Genomic DNA, 10349 nt, shown 5'->3' with positions numbered 1-10349 from the left:
CTCATACTCTCTGTCTGATTGGTATAGGGGAAGGGCTCTTGGATCCCTGATTCCTAGTCCTGCCTGTGATCTTGAATAATTCATTGTTCCTCTCTGGGACTCAGTTTCCCGTTTGACAGCTTGGTCTACTAATTTCTGCCTTGCCTAAGGTAAGAATTGGACAGTATCAAGTGAGGCCAGGAAGGATGTGACAGGGTTTTGTAAACTGTTGATGGCTTGCCCCTCTGCAGGCTTCCACTACTATGGGTTCCAGTTATGTGGGGCCCAGCAGTCCCATCTGCCTCTCTTAGTTTCTCCGTCTCTTGATGACTTGCCTTCTCAGGCCCCAGAAGCAACCTGGAGTTGTTGGTGCCTCTGTTAAACTTCCCAGGATTATGATTTTGATTACGTTATTTGCGGTCTGTGGGTAGGATCACCAGGCTTTGGGATGGTGACTTAAGGCCACATGTGGAGGGGGCAGGAGAGCAGGGGTATTCTGGGGGGCTTGGGTCTGAGGATAGAGTTCTCCAGAGCTGAGCCCTGATCTTTATTTCATGGCCCTTAGTTACTCCTCCCAGGCCCTCTGAACAGCCTCGAAGCTGGATGTGTGTTAAGTATATTGAGTCTTGGGTATACACGTATCAAGGGTGTATGTATATTCCTTCCAGTCCAGTCTGTGTGAAGGGCAGGCCCTGGCTGGTCCTGGGGCGTGGCAGCCTGTCTTGTCCCACCACCTGCAGGTTCAGTCCTATGAACGCTAGAGCCAGATGACTTGGGTTTGAGTCCCAGTTCTACCACCTCCTAACTCTATGACTTTGTTAGGCAAGTTAACCTCTTTATGCCTCAGTTCCCTCATTTGAAAAATGGGATTAATAATAGGACAAACCTCATTGGGTTGTTATAAGGATTAAATGAGATGAGATACATAACATAACGCGAATAGAATAGTGCCTGGTAAGAAATAAGTGCTGTTTAAGTGTTTGCTGATATTATGTTGTGTTGTTGTTAGGTGCCATTGAGTTGATTCCAACTCATAGCACCCATATGTACAACAGAATAAACCACTGCCCGGTCCTGCACCATCTTCACAGTCGTTGCTATGGCTGAGCCCATTTTTGTGCAGCCACTGTGTCAATCCATCTCATTGAGGGCCTTCCCAAGTAACTTGCCCTAGGTTACACAGCAAGTAAATGACAGAGTCAGGATTTGAACCCAGATAGTTGAGCTCCGGAGTCTGTGCTTTCAACCACTACACTATGATCCCAGTGTTTGCTGATATTATATGATGGGGATAAGGATGATTGTTACTTCAAAGGTTCAGCAACCACCAGGGAATCCACTCGGCCACTTGCTCAGTGTCTTCCTTCCTCTTTCCATCTCCTGAGTCCCACTGTGCCCCAGACCCTAGGCGAGCAGTCTTGCCAACTCCTGTGCATCTTTCATGTCTCTGCTTGGGTCTGACACGCCATATATTTTGCGAATTTATTTTGTGGATTGTCTGTCTTCAGTGCCCTGCTGGAATGTAAGCTCCACGAGGACAGGGATTTTTGCCTGCCTTATTCACTGCTGTGTCCCACCACCTACAACACTGCTTGGCATGTAGTAACTATTCAATAAATATTCATTAATGAATGAAATTTGTAATTCTTAATTTAATAACCATATTGTGTTTGCTGCGTGCCACGAACCAGTATAAACACTTTATAAATGTTATCCTCATAACAAGTCTATGAGATAGGTATTTCACTGAAACCTGTGAGAGCCGGAACATGACAGGACTGCCTTGTTTTTCCAGGTCTCATGCGTTTTCTGCCTTTGACAGGGTACAGTCTTACCACTTTTTCCATCACACCTTTTAGTGGAAAATATTTGAGTTTTCCTTCACTGACAGGTTTCCACTTTACACAGGCTCCAGCTTTTGAGGGTTCTACTATATTATTATCCTCATTTTACAGAGGAGGAAACTGAGGCACATAGAGGTTAAGTAACTTGCCCAGAGTTACACAGCAAGTAAATGACAGAGTCAGGATTTGAACCCAGATAGTTGAGCTCCAGCGTCTGTGCTTTTAATCACCATACAGTGATCCAAGAAAAACACCAGCCAGGGGTGGCTCCCCATGTTCCACACCCGTTGGGGACTTGCTGACCCCTACAGACACTTGGCTTCTGGTTAATTTTGCCTGCCAGACTGAGTCCCTGTCACAGGGTCTTTCTCCCGCACCTGCTGGGTTGGAGCTGACTGGGAGGTTGTTGGTCCTCCTCCCCCTCCTTTTTTGCTGTGTCACCAGGAGCCAAAAGTATCCATGCACGTTTCACCTAAAGGGCCTCTATTTACCTTACGCACATCTGAGGCAATTCTGTGCCAAAACCCAACGGTTGTAGAGATGAACCCCTTACAGCTATCTTCTCGAGAGTATGTTTTGGGCCTGACCTTGACCGCTCTCCAGAGCTCCATCTGAGGACCTCTCTTCTTCAAACTCTAAATACACTCTCATGGCTTTAACTGACATCCATATGCTGGCTCCCAAATCCATAACTCCAGCTCAGACTTTTCTCCTGAACTCCAGACCCACTCCTGATCCATCTGCCTCTTGGACATCTCCACCTGGAAGTCCCACAGGCATCTTAAATTCAATGTGTCCCAAACAGGATGCGTTGTAGCCCCCTGAGAGTCTCCTAAGCCAGCTTTTCTTCCTCCTGTTTCTTCTTCAGGTGGCTGACACCACGTCACCCATGACATAAACTTGGCCTTGAACTTCATTCCAGAGGTGACGGAGCACATAAAACCCTTTTTTTGGCAAGACCATGGGGCAACAGCACACATATCCCTTGCTGGAGGGAGTGCAAAATTATACAACCCAGACAACATTTGGAGCCCCGGTGTGCGGTGGTTAAGAGCTTGGCTGCTAACCAAAAGGTCGGCAGTTTGAATCTACCAGCCGCTCCTTGGAAATCCTATGGGGCAGTTCTAGTCTGTCCTACAGGGTCACTATGAGTCAGAATCCACTCGATAGCAGTGGGTCTGGTTTCGGTTTGGTAGACAACATTTATCAAAATTCTAAGTGCATATATACATTGAGCCGGCAATCCCACTTCTGAAAATCTATGTGAAAGCTATTCCTCCTGTATTAGGATAAACGCCACGTAAATACTAGAAGAAAACGTGGATAAAACCCTTTGTAACCCTAGGCGTAAGGAATGCCTTTCTAAGTTCAGCTTAAAAATCGGAAGCTATAAAAAGAAAAGATGAATACATTTGTCTACGTTTTTAAAAAATCTGCATGACAAAAACATTGTAAGCAGGAGTTATTAAGGGGTACTGAGTTTCTGTCTGAGGTGCTTAAAAAGTTTTGGAACTAGATAGTGGTGACAGTTGTACAACATGGTGAATGTAATGTCACTGAATTGTACACTGAAAAATGGTTCAAATGGCAAGTTTTTGTTACATTTTAAAAAACAGCATATGCCAAATCAAAAGAGAAACAACAAACTGGGAAAAACATATTTGCAATTCTTATCATATCCAAAGGGCTAATCTCCCTACTATTTAAAGATCTCCTACATATTGATAAGAAGAACCAACAGTTCAATAGAAAAATGGGCAAAGAGCGTGACAGACAGTTCATAGAAAAGGAAGTACATAAGGTCTTAAATATACACGCAGATGTTCGACCCTGCACCTAATATGAGAAATGAAAATTAAGACGATAATGAAATATCAATTTATTGCACTAGCAAAAACTCACGAGCTTAACGAAACACTCTTTTGGCAAGGCAGTGGAGAAACAAGCACTCTGACTCCTTGCTGGTGGGAATACGAAAGTATACAACCCAGACAACATTTACCAAAATTACTATGGTTGTTAACCAAAAGGTTGGCAGTTCAAATCCACCAGCCACTTCTTAGAAACCTTATGGGGCAGTCCTACTCTGTCTATAGGGTTGCTATGAGTCAGAAATCGACTTGAAAGCAATGGGTTTTGTCTTTCTTTTGGTTTTATATACTTTGAACCAGCATCCCACTTCTGAAAATCTCTGTGGAAGTTAGTCCTGCTATATGAGTTAGCTACTGTGGCATAACAAACAACCCCGATACTTACAGGCATAAAACAATGATTTACTCCTTCTCCAGATTCTGAGGATGACTCCGTGGTTCTTCTGCTGGTCTTAACTTTGGATTACTCAAGTGGCTGCAGTCAGCTGGCAGCTTGACCGGGGTGCAATGACCGGATGGCTTCATTCACTCTCACGTGTCTGGAACCTAAGCTATGATGGCTAGGTTGGCTGGGATGGCTGAGTCACTCTCCCCATGTGGTATTTTCATCCTGAGTTTCTTCACAGTATGGTGGCCTTAGGGTTCCAGAGGGTGCGTGTGGAAGATGCAGTGCTTCTTGGGGTCCTGATCAGAAGCTGCACAACATGACTTCTACCATATTCTCTTGGTGAAAACAAGTCATAGGTCTAGATCAGTTTGAAAGGGTGAGGAAATAGACTTCACTTCTTCATGAGAGGAGTTGCAAAAAACATTTATTTAATTCGCCACCTCTGCCATGTATGAAATGACATATACATCCAACATTTTTCATTTAGTATTGTTTGCAATAGATCAGAAATTTGTCCCCCAGCAGGTACGCAGCTGTAAAACAGAATGAGGACACTCACTGTGACATATAAATATGAAAGAGCTTTAAGATGTATTGTTACTTAACAATATCAAGGCGCAGAATGATTGTATTATGCTACTGTTGTGTGTGTGTGTGCACATACATACATACATATATATATACAATAGGTATGTGTGTGTATTTCCTTGTATCCTCATCAAGAAACCCTGGGAAGTTATATAAGAAACAAAAGTGGTTCCCTGAAGGTGGTTCTTGGGAACAAGGTTATAGAAAGAATTTTCACTGTAAACCTTTTTATATGAGATTTTTGAACCTATTAAAAAAATTATCTCTCTCAGTTACCACCACTGACTGCTCTGGCAGGGATCACAATAGAAAGTTGTGAACAGAGCAGGAGAAAAATGTAGAATCAAATTCAAATTCACATACACACACAAAAAAGACCAGGCTTGCTGGTCTGATAGGGACTGGAGAAACTCCACGAGTATGGCCCCCAGACACCCTTTTAACTCAGTACTGAAGCCACTCCTGAGGTTCACCCTTCAGCCAAAGATTAGACAGGTCTATAGGGCCAACAATAACACACATGAGGGACATGGTTCATAGTTCAATCATGTATACGAGACTAATGGGTATACCAGCCCAAAAGCAAAGACAAGAAGGGAGGAAGGGACAGGAAAACTGGATGAATGGAAACAGGAAACCTGGGGTGAAGAAAGGGAGAGTGTTGACACATCACGAGGTTGGCAACCAATGTCACAAAATAATTTGTGTATTAACTGTTTAATGAGAAACTAATTTGCTCTGTAAACTTTCACCTAATCACAATAAAAAAAAGATCATCTCAAAAAAAGAACGGTGAAGGGATATCTTTGAATAATTTTAAGCAAAGAAATAAAGTGATCAAACTTTCATTTACCAAGATCGGCCTAGTGGCCACGCGCAGGGCCTCCACAGATGACTGTGCCAGGTGTGTGCTACACAGGGCACCACACCTAAGGGGTACTGTTCACATCGTAGACATCGTGTACTTGAATATTCACTACAAGTACCCAGCAGTTGGAGGCAGAGTGTCGTTGTGAAGAAGGGACACCTTTTTTCTAATTTACACAAAGAGGTAATAAGAGTTGGAAGCAGCCCTGGCTATGTGAACGTGGCCTGAGAGATCATTTAGGAATTTCCCAAGCCAAAAATAATGAAGCCCACACTGAGGCCTGGAGGTGGGGATGGAACATCCATTAAAGAGATGGAATCAATCAGACACCATGGCAGATTGGAAGGGGTAATGAGGGAATAGGAAGATCCTAAATCCCTTCTGGAGCCCTGGTAGCGCAGTGGTTAAGAGCTACAGCTGTTAACCAAAAGGCAGGCAGTTCGAATCCACCAGCTGCTCCTTGGAAACCATATGGGGGCATTATACTCTGTCATATAGAGTCACTCCTGGGTCTCTGGCTCTGGCTATGCATCGAGACAAGTTTGCTGGAATAAGAGCAATATCATAAAATCAATTACTATATATCACTGCAACCAATTATTAGGAAATATTAAAACACCATGAACAGATAGTGCCTAAGAATAAATCTTCAAGTAATATGTTCAAGTCCTATATGAGACAAAATTTTTAAATGTTCTTAAAAGGCTTTAAAGAAATTCTAGATCAATGGATCTTAATACCAGGCAAATATGGATAGGTAGACTCAATATTGTAAGGATATCGATTCTCCCAAAATACATCCACCGAGGCATTGGAGCACCGTGATCAAGTCTCTGCCTCTGGTTTTGGTGTAAAGAAGGGCTGGGATGAGCCACTTGGAGCAGAGACCAGTTGACCAGGAGAATGTTTTGACAGGTATTTCTGTCTCACTTGGATCCCAGCTCCCGCCTTGAGCAAGTTACTTAAACTATTTGTGCTGCAGTTTCCTCAGCTACAAATGAAGATAATAAGAGCAGTTACCTCCGATGGTTGTTGTGCAGTTCAAATGAGTTATTACATACAAAACAGAACTTGGTATATGATAAACACTATATAAGAATTAGCTGTTATTATCATTATTGAAGTCTCTGGGAGGTACAAAATGGTAATGCACTCGGCTGCTAACTGAAGGGTTAGAGGTTCCGGTCCATCCACAGGAGCCTTGGAAGAAAGTACTGGCCATCTATTTCTGAAAAACCAGCCTTTGAAAATCTTATGTAGCACAAATCTACTCTGACACACATGGGGTGGCATGAGTTGGAGTTGACTCAATGGCAACTGGTTATCATTATTAACGTATTGGCATCATATTCATCTTACAGGTTCATGATGGTCTAAATGGAGCATGGAAATAGTGAGGAGAGAGATGTGTGACCAGCTCTGGGGGCCTAAGAATAAAAACCTGGAAACTGGATGTGAGGGATGGAGGAACAGGAGGAGGCACACACAAGAACAACAATGCTCCCCTGTCTCCTTAAACTGAGCTTTCCAGGCTACAAATAGCTTCCATGCTTGTTTTCTCATTAAGTCCTCATACCATGCATGAGGAATGGGTATTATAGCCCATTTTACAGATTTGGAAACTGAGGCTTAGAGAAGTTAGGTAACTGGTTCCATGAAGATAGGATTGACGTTTATTTTGTTCACCACTGTATCTCTAGCCCCAGAGCATAGTCCTGGCACAGAGAGTAAGGCCTCAATAAATAATTACTGGCTAACAAAAGGATAGGTCAAATCGGTATTCACTTTTCTGTTCCTGGGAGCAGTAGTTGTGAAACAGAGATTAATCAAAGAGGGTTCTTGAACATGAGGGACTTAGAGCCCAGTAGGTTATTGGCTATATATAAATTTCTCCACCTTAAGCACTAGGTCTTCCTTGAAGGACAGATGCACTGGAAATTAACCCAAACCCATAGCAAAAGTAAACATTTGTTGTATTAAATCACTGAGATTTGGGGGATGTTTGTTACACAACATAACCTCGTCTAGCTTACCTATTATATGCTGGTTCTCAAACTTGACTAAAGATAAGAATCACCAGAGGTAACTGCTGAAAACTCAGATCCCTGGGCTCCAACCCAGTGGAAGGAAAAGACAGGGAATGCCTTGGGCCTGGAAACAAGGGTGCAGAAGAGGTGGTGGCAGGAGTGAAAGCTGAAAACCAGGTTAGGAATTCAGGCCTTTACCCCATGAGCAATGGGAACCAGGGGAGTTTTCTGAGCAGGAGCTGGCCTGGTCATATTTATGGTTTAGGAAGGCCACCCAGGCAGGAAGACCACATACAAGGTTGGTGCATGGTCCAGGTGACTCAACTCATGGGGTTACTGGGAAGACTTTAAGCGATCATGGATGTGATGAGCTCAAAATCACCGAGCAAAAAAAGAAATTAGCATCATCAATGCACAGTGCATGCCTGGGTCCATCGTCCATCTTTAGGGCTGTAGCCAGCTTTGTGTTGTGTACCTTTCACTCACTCATCATTCATTTAACAGATATTTATTTATTGAGCCTCTACTATCTGCCAGATGTCAGGCACTGCAGAGCCAGCAATGAACAAAACAAAAAGACCCCTGCCTTGATGGAGCTTATGGTCTTTGTCTTTATGCCTGGGTAAAAGTGTGACTATGCCATTCATTTGCTCAGATTTTTAGTGAACATCTACTTTGTGCCTGGCCTTGTGTTGACTGCTGAAGAGAAGCAGATATGAGTCAGGCCCAATCTGATCTAGCTGCGAAGCAGACATAGCCCACACCTAGTGAGGTTGTCTGCCTGGACTGCTGGGAGGAGCCTGAACTGGGCCTTGAAGGGTGAGGAAAAGTTTGACTATCAAAGAAGCAGTGAAACAGTGTTCCGGGCAGAAGAAGTGTTAAAATAAAAGACTGGAAGGTGTTTTGAGCCCGTGATGCCTTGGTGTGGTTAAGGCTTGGGGTCCATGGAACAGGGAGGGAAGTGGTAGGAGAGATGAGGTGATGATGGGTGGACTCAAATACCAGATTAGGCTTTTGAGAGTAATCTGGGAGGTTGTGGGGCCAGTGGAGGTGTTGGTGCAAGGGACTGATGACATCAGATTTGTTTTGGGGACACTCTCACTGGTGGCTGGGGAAGAAGAGGGACGTGAAGGAGAGGGGCTGCAAGTGGGAAGACCAGAGAGGAGGCTGTTCTGATGGTCCAGGTGAAAGTCAGTGAGGCCCTAGACTAATCTAAGGATCCAGGACACAGCTCTGGATTTGGCAGCTGAGGGGCTATAGCATGTGGATATAAGAATGGACTTTGTAATCGAAAGATATAAACTAGAGCCCCAGCCTTGCCTTTTATTAACCTTGTGAATTTGAGTACATTATTTAATCATTCTAACCCTCAGTTTGCTTATCTGTACACTTGGGATAATAGCAATAACGACTATGAGGCTAAAAGGATTACGGAGGCTACGTGGAGCAGCACCAGGGACACAGTGAATGCTCAGAACATGGTAGCATTATTATGATGGAAAAGGGAGTTAAGGACAGCTTTCTGTCTGTTGTCAGTGACTGCATAGATGGAGATGGCGTCTCAGTAGAGAATACGGGAAGGAGCAGTTTGCGGGAGGTCAAGGCCAACATACTCTTCGAGATTCCCCTATCAAAACCCTGCTTTGCTCATGACAGTTATGGATCTACTCATAACAGTATCTCTTATCTCTGTATTCTTAGTGTCCCTCAGTGCTTCAGTACTCAGTAGTTGTTGCCTTTGCGGAGGGGGATCTAGCTTGCAGACATAGTTGGCCATTGTGGGAATGCAGGTTCAGCTGAACCCAGGGAGGTGAGAGGGTTAAAGACAGAAGAGAAGAAAACCTGGGATGGGGCCTAGGAAACCCTGATGTTGAGGAGTTGTAGGAGAAAATAGGGGCCCATGGAAGGAGACTGGGTAGCAACATCCGGAGCCTGAGGGAGGGGTGGGTGTGGGAGTGTGTGTGTGGGGGGGGGGAAGAGTCAAGGAAGGGAGGGTTTCAAGAAGAGAGAGGTCATCGGGGTCAAGTGTCACTAAAAAGTCATCAAGAATGAATGAGACCTGACAAGTGGTGGGTGAATTTGGCATCAAGGAGGTCACTGGGCACTTGGCAAAAGCAGGGTCAAGGCCCACAGGGCAAAACCCCATTGCAGGGTGAAGTTGATAAGACGTTAAGGTGCAGAGATAGGGAGCCAAGAAGTAGACATTGAGAAGAAGGGGATGCAAGGTAACGTTGGACCCTTTGGGGTACCAGATATCCCTCCCATTAAGAACAGAATTTCTTTTTTTTAACAGTCAGAGTCAACTAAAGATGGGCCAGGAGCTGTTGGTATGGTAGGTAGTGAACACCCTGTGCCTGGAGGTGGACAAACAGAGTTCTGAGTCCCACCACTGCAGGGGGATGCTCACACTTACAGTGGAGAAGACTGCAAAGCAAACCCCTTGTCCTTAGCTAGAGCTTGGCTGATTCTTTGCATTACGAAAGCCATGCAAAGGGTCGGTCTTGCCATTTCTAGCGTCCAAAGAGCCTCCTGCAGGGACACTCGAGCGCGCGCGAACACACAAACACACACACACACAGGTGGTCGTGCGCTGGCTCACATACATACGGACACAAAACATAATATCTCTCTTGATGCAAACGGGTTCACAGCGCCTCTCCCCAAGGTTATTCCCTTAATTCCTTCCCTTACCCTTCACTCTCACTCTTCCAGCATCTCAGTACCTCCCTCCGCATCGTCTCTCTTCGCATCTCTCCCAGCTTTTCTGGCTCTGCCCTTCCCCAG

The sequence above is a fragment of the Loxodonta africana genome, chromosome 12 (genome assembly GCF_030014295.1).
Source record: "Loxodonta africana isolate mLoxAfr1 chromosome 12, mLoxAfr1.hap2, whole genome shotgun sequence".
NCBI classification, from domain to species: domain Eukaryota; kingdom Metazoa; phylum Chordata; class Mammalia; order Proboscidea; family Elephantidae; genus Loxodonta; species Loxodonta africana.
The sequence above is the reverse complement of the archived record's forward strand: the minus strand, read 5'-3'. Positions refer to the sequence as shown.